Source organism: Halyomorpha halys, unplaced genomic scaffold (genome assembly GCF_000696795.3).
Source record: "Halyomorpha halys isolate HHAL.00 unplaced genomic scaffold, Hhal_1.1 Scaffold176.1, whole genome shotgun sequence".
NCBI classification, from domain to species: Eukaryota; Metazoa; Arthropoda; class Insecta; order Hemiptera; family Pentatomidae; genus Halyomorpha; species Halyomorpha halys.
The window spans coordinates 351,153-363,913 of record NW_027106234.1 but is presented as its reverse complement, the minus strand read 5'-3'; the positions used below and the strand labels follow the sequence as shown (position 1 = coordinate 363,913).

Below are 12,761 nucleotides of genomic sequence, written 5' to 3'. Positions count from 1 at the left end.
TTATTATTATATAAATACATATACATAATTGACCGTATAATTTCAAATAATGAAGAAGATGGTCAGAGTTGCGGTCAAAAGAATAATAGTTTACAACTATTTTTTTTTCGCGACGTTTTGCCCCACTTTGTTGAGCTTCATCGGGGATGAAGACACCAAAGCTATCAACTTGAACAGCCCCATAGAGTGGGGCAAAACGTTGGAAAATAATTAGAAATCAACATCTTTTGAATTTATTTTGGCAAATATCAAGAAAACTAATACTCCTACAAGATAAATGGCTTGAAATACTTTCAAGCACAATAAACGTCAATTAAATAGACATCTGTATGTCTAATGATTCCGGAATAAATTCACTAACTGATTTTTAGTACATTTTTTATGAAATGTTGCTTTTTTAAAAATTATATCTTGGGAATTACTGGACATAAATAGCCAATTTAAGACTCATATTTTAGCAAATTTACTCTTCTTTAAATGATGCTGTATTAGGTTGTTTAGTGTTGTAGGTAATTTCAAAGATATGAAGCTCCGAATTTTCATCGTTTTGGTATAGCTGCCATTTTTTATTCCCCTAACTATGATTGGCTGACTCATCAATTTTGGCTTCATTAAACTAAAAAAAAATTGGGATGAAATAACTTTTTCTCTTCTTGGGGTCTTTGACTAGTAGAAGGAGGGAGCTGAGATGTCTCGTTGATCTAAATAATAGATCCCTTTGCATGACACAAGTTGTTTTCATTTCGTTTGCACTAGAATCATTTAGAATTTCAAGTCTTCAATTTAATTAATTGCAAGCTGTTTTCGCTGACTAGATTACCTAGGGCAACCTATATTTTAAAAAATAACACCCTTAGCATACCATTCAGCATGGGAAATCTCCTCAATCAGCAAGTAGAGCTTAAAGAAAATGTTTCAAATCGATTTAAATTTTCGATTAATAAAATTTGCTTTATTTTAGGTAAGAACTTGTTATGCGTTGGAAGTTGTGGGCGTTTTATAATACTCAGAACCGACAAGGTGTTTGAAGAATGAAACTTAATTGTAATAAAGATTATGCACATGTACGAATATTTTTAATACTAAAAATTAAATCAATTAAGATATAAAATATTGGTTAAAATATCCAATTAACAATAAGATCAAAAAGAATCAGGGCAGAAATATGGCCGGGAAAAACAAACAAAAAAAACATCGCACGTGGGACAGATGAAAGAACTCCAACCTTGAAGCATCTGAGCAGGGTCACAAAGCAGACCCAATTGAAAAAGACTTAATTTAAGTAAGTGTGTACTTTGCATAGATCTTTAACCACAATTATTTATTTATTTTTAACTATATATTTTTTTAAGCCAAAAAAATCTATCATTATTTCAATTAATCATACACAATTTATACTTGCATGATTAATTAACTATTTAAATTGAACGTTAAATTCGAAATATGTAACTACCTATTAAGAAAAATAAAACGTAAAAGTAACCTACGGTTAAAAATAGAACAAATATTGAACAGGTACATAGATAAATTACAAATAGTTATTTAAATAATTAATTTATTTTAAACCGATTAAGTTGTAGACAATTTTTCATCGCCATACTAATTATTAATTCATAACAATGAAATATATGGTTAATGTTAGCAATTTTTTAAATAAATTTATATAGGAAAGTGAACAAATAATTTCTATTTGTGCATTTATAAAAATTCACTATTAGTATTAGACAACCCACATTCTTAAGTCGTGCACCCTGTCATGTGAGAAGTATGAATGAATGAATGCATGAAAGAATGAAATGAATGAAAATCAATCATTATTCTGGGACACTTAGTCCGCTTAGAATAACAATTATGAACAGTTTTAGCACCTTTGTCTGGCTACATTAACTTACATTAGGGGTATTCAAGATGTTGTGTTAAATGTAAAATGATTTACCATGTTAAATGTTATTAGTATAGCATTGTGAGCAGCCCTATTTAAAGTCATAATAAATGGTAAATGCATAAGAGCTCCTAGTGGATTTCCTGAGCAACTTTTTTAGTAACCTTTCCTTCCAAAACTTCATGTTATTGTTTACTTCTAAGTTTTGATTACAGTAATTTATTACAACATGCCTAAAATAAGTGAAAAGTAGAAGTGTAAAAGTTTGGCTACTGATTGTCTTTTTTAAAAAGTCCAAAACACAAGACAAAACAAACACAAACTACGAGTAAGTAACCTAACACAACAACAAATAAAACGGTGACAAGCTCACCTGTTCTGTTTTGTGTCGTCATTCTCCATTTAACAGACCTAGTAACAGACTCTCAGCCATGTTACATGTTATATCGTTTTAACATGGTAAAAGAAGGAAATATTTCTCCATTTAACATAAGTTTTTCCCTTTAACATGTTAAACTAAAGATCATGAATACCCCTATTACAAGCTCATGGAAGTTTGATAGTCCAGGAGATGTTTGAATGAGGTTAAGTAGGAAGCTTTACGAATGGATATAAGTAAGGAATTCCAAAACGAGGTAGCTCGGACAGCAAAAGATTTTTGAACAGGAAGCAGTTCTATAGGTTAGGATTTTGAGTTTCATGGGTGAATGGATAAACGTAGGATGAGGATATCAATGATGCAGGAAGGTTTTTTTGTTATTAGGATTTGATATATATAAATGTGCCAAGGAGGTATTATATAGTCTCCGGATACTGGGATAGAGCCAGATTTGTTCGGAATAGTAATGTGAGATATGGGAACGCCTAGCAATACCGAAAATGAATCATATAAAGCAGTTCATTAGTCTTTTTAGTCTCTTTTCTTGTTCAATGGATAGTCCTCTATACATAAGTGGGAGAATAAGGGAAGATACTAGAAGTTGGCGAGTACTTTGAGGAAATGAATCACGGGATTTTAGGAGCTGTTTAAGGATTGAGATGGTTTTTCGAGTTATTTGGGACATATGTCAATTCCATGTTAAGGGTTGATCAAAGGTGACTCCTAGGTTTTTTGTGGTGTTTTGAAACTGGATAGTTATGTTGTTGAGATATAATAATAGATAGTAAGGGAAATAAGGAAGGGTTTTGATCCGATGAGAATGGCCTTACTTTTTTCTGGATTTTTACAGGATTTAAGCAGCCATCCTGAAGCTTACAGAATGCCTCAATCAAGTCAAAAGGATGAAAAGATATATATATTTGTAGGTCGTCGGCATACAAATTATATTGGAGTATCAAGTATGAGAATACTATTTCTACTCAAGAATTTCATCCAAAGATGTTGAGTGCAAAATTTTTTAAGGTAACTAAGACCCATCATAGCCTTTGCATTAAGGTAAGTTCATCAAAGGCTCAACCACAAGACGAAACTCTACCCCATGTTTTCAACCCTTTTACAATTTTTTTTTTATTCGTAATTTGGTAACGAACCCCAACCTATATAAACAAGAGAAGGAATTCACACACCCTTCTTAATAATAACAGCTAGCGACAGCTTCGAGCGTCGCTTTTCCAACAAATACATGGTAATTTTAATAACAACCTAATATTCTAATAATCACATAAACTAAGAACTCAATCCTTTATTATTGAGAAGTTATTCCCCTATTTTGTATTATTTTAAGTATTTTCTCGTAGAATTGATAGATTACGAGATATTAGCAAAAACTAATAATACTTTTTACGTTTTGAGTTTAAATAGTATCTTTTAATAATACCCCACTTATTCCTGTTGAACAGATCCGTTACTTAGGACTAAATCTGGAAAAACGACTGACATGGAATTCTCATACAAGACTGAAAAGACAGGAAACTGCTCGTCGATTCCGACTATTACAACATTTACTAGACAAACGGTCAAAACTTCCAATGTATTACAAAAGACTGATCTACATGACTATTATAAGGCCTATTTGGACATACGGAGTTGAGCTATGGGGCTCCACTAAGCCATCCAATTCCTCTCGAATCCAATCCTTACAGTCCAAAATCCTTAATGCTCCTTACTTTGTCACAAATAAAATCATCCATCAGTACCTCAATGTCCCCTATGTTGCCGATTTGGCCAGAACCAGATACCAATCCTTCCATAATAAACTTCCCAACCACCCAAACCAACTCGTTTCTAACCTGGCTTCTCCTTCACTACCTAATAATCCTCCTAGGCGTCTGAAAAGAAGATGGCCTCGAGATCTTCTCCTTTAGAAATGTTTTTGGAGTTCTGTTTTTATCAAGTCATAATATCACTTACATCACATTTACTTGATGTGTATATATGTATACAGTTGTAAATATCAATAAATAAATTATTAAAAAAAAAAAGAGTTTAAATTAGCTCATTATTAATCTTTTCATCCTCGTATATTACATGTTTTATGGCAAGAGAAACACCACTTCAAAACGACAGCCTTAGGTGTCGATGATAGGTGGGCATTACATAAAGGAAAAACAAAGTTTTAGACTGGACGAAATAACCCTTAAAGTTGTAGAATGGAAAAACATGGAAGTTGGAAAGGTTTAAGAAGCTGGGTTAGTTCAAGCTGCAAAGGTCCAAAGGAATAAAGCATTGAAGAGGTAAAAAAGGGTTGTATTTCTACTTTGTGGCCGTTCGTAGTCGAATTCGGCCTGGAGTCAACTTTTATTTCTATGGTGGTCCCACGAAATGAAAACTTGATTAGAATAAGGTGGTAACCTGCAGATAACCCTACCCCCTCTGATAAGTCCGATATGACCAGGAAGGGGGTCATAAAAAAAAATTCTCCTTGAAATAGTCTTTTGCCTCCTACCCTCTCGCTCATCCCCTACACATCTGGACTTCTGGTATATTTATTAGTAGATAGTCCCGAATAACATTACAAAACAAAGCTTGAAAACATTGCGAATTATGTTCCAAAATGGCCCAAAATCAGCCTGATTTGACTGGACTACCACCAAATGTACCCAACACCACCAACAGCTAACAAATATATATTGATATTTGTAATGTATATATCTGCAAATATATACATTACAGCTATGTACGAAGAAACAATACAATTGATAATTACGGAATTAATGGAAGTAATTACAAGTTTTAATTATCAAATTATAACATATTTAGATGACAAAATCTATTAAAATATCAGAGATGACACCCCGCTTTATTATCAAATTAGTTTTGACTAATTTAGAATTTTTAAAGAAAAAAGCAATTATAAATATTTACCTTATACTATGAGTACAGCGGCATTGAATTTCACTCGAGTATTCTTCTTAACCTAAAAAATGTCATAAAATGTTTTAAAAATATAAAAAGTTAAATAAAACATAATCAAGAGAAGCAATTAGAAGTAAAATTTTGTTCCTGCTATAAAAAAAAATAATAAAAAAAGAGAAAAATAAATTCTATAATCCTTTCAGAAACCAATCACAGCTCAATGCCCCATAACGTTAAACTACTCAATCCACGTTGAAATTTCGCCACACTTTGGGGCAGCAAAGTCAAGATACAAAAAGAATGAGTTTATGATATACAGATATTAAGAATAAATAAATAAATAAAACAAGAAAATATATAAAATGCAAAGTAAAAAGTAAGAGTAATATCTAAGAATACCAAGGATTCAGCTAAAATTACTCAACATTTAAATTTATAATTGTTTATATTAAATAGTGATATTTAAAAACAAACATAAAAAAATAAGGATTTGAGATAGTAAGAATTAAATACAGCATGACTTCGATATTTAGTGGAGTCCCCAACATCAACATGAATAGCCAATTAAATAAGCATTTTTTTTTTTTAAGTTTCAAGCGATTCTCTAATAAAGTTGAAGTGAAGTACTCAGTAACAATGAGTAATGTTATGTAGCCCCAATCTAGCGTAGCAATAAGAGATCAAAGTTAGTCACTTATCCAGATAACTATTTAGTAAACACATGTAAGTGGAACGGATATTGTCAGAAGTAATTTATTTTAGCCTATTTACGTCGAAGGGTAATTTATTTTAGCCTAGTTTTCGACACTGTGTGTAAGTGAACACAGTCAAACTGAAAACTTTGGAATAATAGATGGGCTATTATTTGCTGATAACTCATATAAATCTTTAGTTAATACAAGTTAAATTGGGCTTTAACGTAAGCTTTATAAACCTTTAAGAGAATGTGACTTATAAAACTACCTTGAGGAACACCGACAGTCTTCGAAAATATGAATGAATAGGAAAAAATTTAATTTACTTTGAAGTCTCCATGAGGCAGAAATGAAAATTAAAAAACAAACGTAGTGAAGAGGAATTGGCAGAGTTTGGTGATTCTGTCTGGGGTGCCAAACTCGACCAAAGGCCTGTTTAATGTTGAGAAAGATACCCGTGCACTACCGTCCGCGCTCCAGCATAGAGTAGATAAGGCCCACTACACGAAACCTCAATAGTAGAACGACTAGTTCGAAATCCAAACTGGAGATCACGAAACAAGCGCGGTAATTCTAGGAAGTACCACCAATGGGTGGTTCCTTCCCAAGATTTTCAAGTGTATATGAAACATAAAACATATTTACTTATTGTATTATTTTGTACAGCTGTAAATTACATTAAATAAATAAATAAATAATTCTAGGAATAAAGCATATAGGCGATTTAGAACATGTTCAAGTCCATGACCTGCAAAAGGAAAATAGGCCGGCTAAGATAATTAACAAGGATCGGAAAAATAACGCTAAATAGCTTTAATAGCAGCAAATCTGACAAAAAAAAAGTATTTTTTAAATTTAATATTTGACGCATACCGAGGGGCTTACTTTCTGGCCCCCTAATAGCTTCGGGACTTCAACTGAGAGAGTAACCCCAGCGATACTATCTTTGGAATACGTACAATTCCAAATAAAATGAAAACGTTTCTGTCAGATGTGGCAATATTAAAATTATAAACCGACCTGTGGTTTGGAATACACTAATTATGATGGTAAGGTACAGGATCGCTTTTTGAGGAAACAGTTTTAGAATCAGTAATGTGATGAGATCATGTCCAGGTGCGTTTTTTAGAAGGTACTATCATTTTTGCATGATGTTAAAAACATTTGTAAGGTGAAATACTGAAATAGGAAAGGTATATGTATGGAATAGAAGGTATTGGTTATAATCAATATGAGTTTAGTCGAGGACACAAATGTAAGGATTAAAAGTTTCAAACATTTTGGGGTTCAATTTCACGATTCACATTGAGTAGTGGATAGTCAAACTTTTAAGGATAAGTGTCTTGAAACAAAACATTAAAAGTAAGAGGAACGAATAAACAAAATCAAGCTTTACGTCAGACAGGAAATTTATAATACAATCACAAGAAAAAATCATCAATGGTTGTAAGGAATAATGTCATAACATTCACGGAAACAAGAAAATATTCATATTCCTTTTCAATTAATTATTAAATTATTTCATAGTTCATAATTATGCATGTTTTATAAATACTGTCAATTATACAGGTTTAATTTCTTCAAATTAAAAAATAAATTAAAGATATCTTAAAAGATGTAATGTCAAAAATTTGGCACTTAAGCCATTTCAGACTAATTTAATCAGAATAAGACCTAGGTGATACTAAAGACCAATTAAATCTACATTTATATGTCGGAATAATTCGAAAGGATGGCTCTAACCATTTTTAGGAAAATGGTAAAAAGGCTTTAACACTAGATATAGAAATTATGAATCGTTACTAGGGTAGGTTGAATTCAGAGAAATACTAATTGTCGTCTATTATGAAACTAAACGTATTAAAATTTAAATATTAATCATACTTGTATCTATGAACTGATACAATTAGACTTTATAATGGGGCAGAAACCACACAAACAAAGGAAATATCTGGAAAAAAAATACAAATGATACGAATATATGGAGAGCGGAAAAGAAGAAAACCCCAGATTTTAAAAGTAGTGGAAGAGAAAGGAAAGATATAAAGGTGAAGATGTAAAGTAGAGGATAGTAAGGAAAAGAATTAAATAAGATTTTTGAAAAGAGGAAGATGGCCCAGATTTTCCGTGAGTTCAAACTCAACTTTTTCTCAGCAGTGTGATGTCAATGCAATTGGTGTTTTTGACGGTTCTGTAAATTTCGACCAGAATATAGAATCAGATATCGAAGTATAAGAGGCCGAAAGAATTTAAGTCGGTTATTTCACCCCAATTTTTTATTACTTTAATGAAAACTACCTATAATTACTAGTCTAAATTGATGAGTCTGACAATTATAGTTAGGGGAAATACAATATGGCAGTTGTTTCAAAATTTTAAAACAAAAAAAAGTTTTTTTTTAGGAGGACCATATCTTTAAAACTACATACAACTCTAGAAAACCTAATAGAACATCATTTAAAGTAGAGTAAATTTTATATAGTAGTTAATTAATTTACTTTGGGAAATATATATCTCAGAAACCATGAGACGTATAGATGTCTATTAGCACTCAAATTAAAGCTAGTTTGGTGAGCTATAAAGTAGTTAAAATTCGTAGAAGTAGTAGTTTTCATAATATTTTCTAAAATAAATTCACTAAATGTTGGTTTCTAGATGTTCGGACACAATTTTTTTTTTTATTTATTTACTGATATTTACAACTGCACATAAAATACATCGAGTTAATTTGAAATAATATCATAATGATAAGGTACAAGCATGTAGAGAAACTACCTGTAGCACTCTAAAAACATTTTTACAATATAACGTCTCGAGGCCATCTTCTTTTCAGACGCCTCGGCGGATCGTCCAGAATAAAAGAGGAAGGAAGATTAGAAACTAATGGGTTTGAGTGGTTAGGGAGTTTATAATGGAAGGATTGATATCTGGTTCGGGCAAGATCGGTTACAAATGAAACATTAAGGTCTTAGTGGATAATTTTATTTCTGACAAAAAAGGGAGCATTAAGGACACAATTTTGAATTTATGAAAAACTTTATCACAGAAACCATTAGACGTAAAAGCAACATTTCATAAAAAGTTTACTGAAAAATCAGTTGTTGGTGAATTCATTGTGGGCAATCAATATCACATGGACCATGAGACGTAGAGATGTCTGCCAGCAATCAAATTAAAGATATTTTATGTACTATAAAGTGGTTTACCTTCGTAGGGGTAGTAGTTTCTATATTTGCATAAGAATATGAATTTTGCCTATGAAATTTTGTCCGAACTAGTAGAAATAAATTTATTTTAGCAAATATGAAAGCTACTACGTCAAAAAAGATAAACGTCATAACTACTTTATAGTTCATTAGGCTAGAATTAATTTGGGTACTAATAGACATCTGTACGTCATATGGTTCCAGAGATATTGATTTCCCACAATAAATTCACTGAATACTGATTTGTCAGTATATATTTGATGAAATGTTGCTGCTTTTTTTTAAAATGTATTTCGGGACTTATTGAACATAAACTAACTAGGGCTCATATTTTAGCAAATTTACTCTACTTTAAATGATGTTCTATTAGGTTTTTTTTATTGTTTTAGGCAGTTTCAAACATATTAAGCTCCGAATGAAAAATTATTATTTTTAACGAGTAGAAACAGGCACCATTATTTATTCACTCTTTACACAATACTTCAATACTTACTTAATAATACTTATCAATTTTTACAAATAATTATACCGAGTTTTCAAAGTAATAAAAAATTGAGGTGAAAAACTGACTTTTTTCTTCTCTTGGGCTTTTGTGCTATCATGACAACATTCATTAGAGGTATTCATGATGTGTTAAATGTAAATTTTTTTACCATACTAAATGTTATAAGTATAGGATTGTGAACAGCCCTATTTAAAGTCATGTTATTTATTTAACTTATGTGTTAACTTCTAGCTGATTTTCTGAGCAATTTTTTTTATAACCTTTCCTTCCAAAACTTCAGGTTATTGTTTACTTCAAACTTTTGGGTTAATTCATTATGCCTAAAATGGAATTTGTATGAAAGTTTGGCCACTGACTGCCTTGTTGATCTTCTGACTTGTGAGGAAGAGATTTAACATGGTAAAAGAAGGAATTATTTCTCCACTTAACATAAGTTTTTCTATTTAACATGTTTAACTAAAGATCATGAATACCCCTAATATAGCTCCTTCATAATGCCTGGAAGGATATGCTTCAATTAAACGAGTGCCATAAAAAAACCTACTAATCATATAAACTTATTTCTGCTATATTTATTTTAATGGTATGACATGATGCAGTAAGTGGGCAATAAATAGATTTCGTAACAATTATAACAATCTAGAAGCTTATAATAAATCGAAGTTCTTAACTAGATTAACAAGGTTTATAACACGGCTTCAATCTCACATTACAAAAAAGTTATTTTTTCTATTCGAGAATCCTTTTAAGCAATAAAAACATATACTTCATATCAGTTCAAAACGGCAACAAGAACTTTGGGTTTAGGCTAAGCCATAATGATCCAACCGACTTTCTATTATTATCTGCATTTGATTCTTACATTTCTCTAATTAAATGAGTAATAGCCACAAGGAAATCGCGGACTGAGATCACTCGATTGCATAAGAAAATCTTGTTCAAGTGTTAGCGTCTCATACGCTAGGCTTTGTATGAATTTCAAACCGTTAATACGATGAATAATTCGTGAGAGATCGTTTATGAGCGGGATGTATATTCGATTCCGGCCTAGACTAGAACTTATTACATCAAATTACATTTTTAAACAGAGTAGGAGTCTCATACCATCAAAGTAGAGTAGCAATTAATTTATTTATGTCGTTAAATAAGCAACTAAAATAACAAGAAACACGTGTTACAGAACTGCACGAACTCAGAAAGAGCGCCCAACTTGGAATCACAACTTTTAAATACTATTATACATAGAGTTAACCACTGGTAATGTTAGGGAGGTATCGATAGAGTTTAGAAAAAATTGAGAAACGAATTTTAAATTTATCAAAACAAGAAAATCGATAGGCTCCACAAATTAGAAGTAAAAGAACCCAATAAACAAAACCCAAGCCATGGTACATACATCTGCAAATAATTTTTTTTTTTAATTATTTATTTAATGTAATTTACAACTGTACAAAATAATACAATAGGTAAATATGTAGTATGTTTCATATACACTTGAAAATCTTGGGAAGGAACCACCCATTGTTTGAAGTACCACCAATGGGTGGTACTTCAAACATTAATTTAAATTAGAAGGTCCCGTGGCCATCTTCTTTTCAGACGCCTCGGAGGATTATCAGGGATTGTTAAGGATGAAAGATTAAGAATTAATGGGTTAGGATGGTTAAGGAGTTTGGAATGAAAAGACGCATATCTGTTTTGGGTCAAATCTGCAACGAATGGGATCTTAAGGTTAAGGAGGTGTTAAGGAGGTACGCAACGTCTATGAGTCACGTAATGACATGTATTATTAATTTTGCAAAAAACTGAGATGTACTACATATGAGTCCATATTTAACACGGAAATGTAATTCTAGCAGTCCTAAAACGACGAGTTACGAAGCAACTAATTAGTTTGATAAAATAATGAATAACGAAAGCATAGTTCTTATTTTTGTTTTTGTCTATAAATCCTAAACAGTGGATCTTAAAGAGCAAATTTAAAAACACTAAGTTCTGCCCCGATTGAGACAGAAACAACCATGGTTTCTTGGTATTCAATAGCTTGCCTAAAGCGCTATGAAATCCATATGCACTCAGAGCAGGTGGTTTACGACCATCTCCAGTTCTGGTAAAACAAAATTGTTTTTTTTGTTTATGGGGGTTAATGGTTGATGATCTACTACTTGAAATTGCTTGCTATGATGCACTATTTACAGTAAATGAACTAAAATGCAATACCGCGTAGTAATCCCAAAACGTGAAATATAAAACTACTTTTAATGGAAGGTTTTTTTTTTTTTCATGATTATGCTGAATTTGAAACTAGGGAACATGAGATGAAAATACTCCACTGAAGACAAAATATTATATTCGCCCGCTCAAACAATAAATCATAATTAATAATTAAATAAGAGACTTTTTTTCAAAGCAATATTTATACTTTCAGGAAAAAAATGTATATATTTTTTGGTCTTTTGACTGCAGATAGGAATTGTTTTTGTTTCTTTTAACTGAAATATAGCATACTATTAAAATGCTTAAGTTTTTTCAGTATTATTTTATTTTATTTAGTATATATAAATCATTCTGCTTTTAAGTACGACAATTTAAAATATTTTAACTAAATATTGATAATATATTTATAGTCAATTTTATAATGAAATTCACCTTGAAGTAAGAAATCGATAACTAAAAATAAATGCCGATCGTTAAGGTTACAATTATAATTTTTAATTCAATGCAAAGCTATTTTATTCAATGCGACCTACATAGCCTTTTCCCATTCTTTTCATCGTTTTACAAACAAAAGTAGCTCCTTCATTTCTATTAATTTAATAACTTCATAAATCCAATTTCCATTTTTTAAATAAAATCTTTGAAAGAACGGCTACGGACGTGGAAACGCTGATTTCAACACTACTAAGTCAGCAAATATTCCACATGTGTCTGAGGGTTCATGCAAATACGCCAATAATTTTAAACCATAATTTGCCAAACTCCAAGACTTGAAACTCCACTTTTTTCCAACTTGTTTCAACACAAACTTCTACATAAACAAAGTTTTAGGAAAATCCATTAATAAAATAAATTAGCAACTACAACAAATCCTCTCTTAAACGCTACGTACATGAAAGAACAAAACATGTTTTGCTAAGTTAATATAAATAATATCATAATGATAAGGTACAAGCATGTA

The 12,761-nt window shown here is 31.2% G+C and overlaps 1 protein-coding gene and 1 long non-coding RNA gene across 4 annotated transcripts in view; one reads left to right on the top strand and one right to left on the bottom strand.

Moving 5' to 3' along the window:
* The window catches only part of LOC136795095 (uncharacterized), a 219,299-nt gene that overhangs the window by 156,535 nt on the left and 50,003 nt on the right, over positions 1-12,761 (top strand). The gene's annotated exons all lie outside the window — the stretch shown is intronic.
* Positions 1-12,761, bottom strand: part of LOC106679083 (major facilitator superfamily domain-containing protein 12) — a 214,742-nt gene that overhangs the window by 182,578 nt on the left and 19,403 nt on the right. Inside the window, exon 2 of one of the 2 annotated variants that reach the window (XM_067044601.1) lies at positions 5,187-5,238. The exons of the other annotated variant lie outside the window; for it this stretch is intronic. The gene's annotated coding sequence lies outside the window, so the exon portion shown is untranslated. The remainder of the gene's footprint in view (positions 1-5,186; positions 5,239-12,761) is intronic. 2 annotated transcript variants of the gene reach the window in all.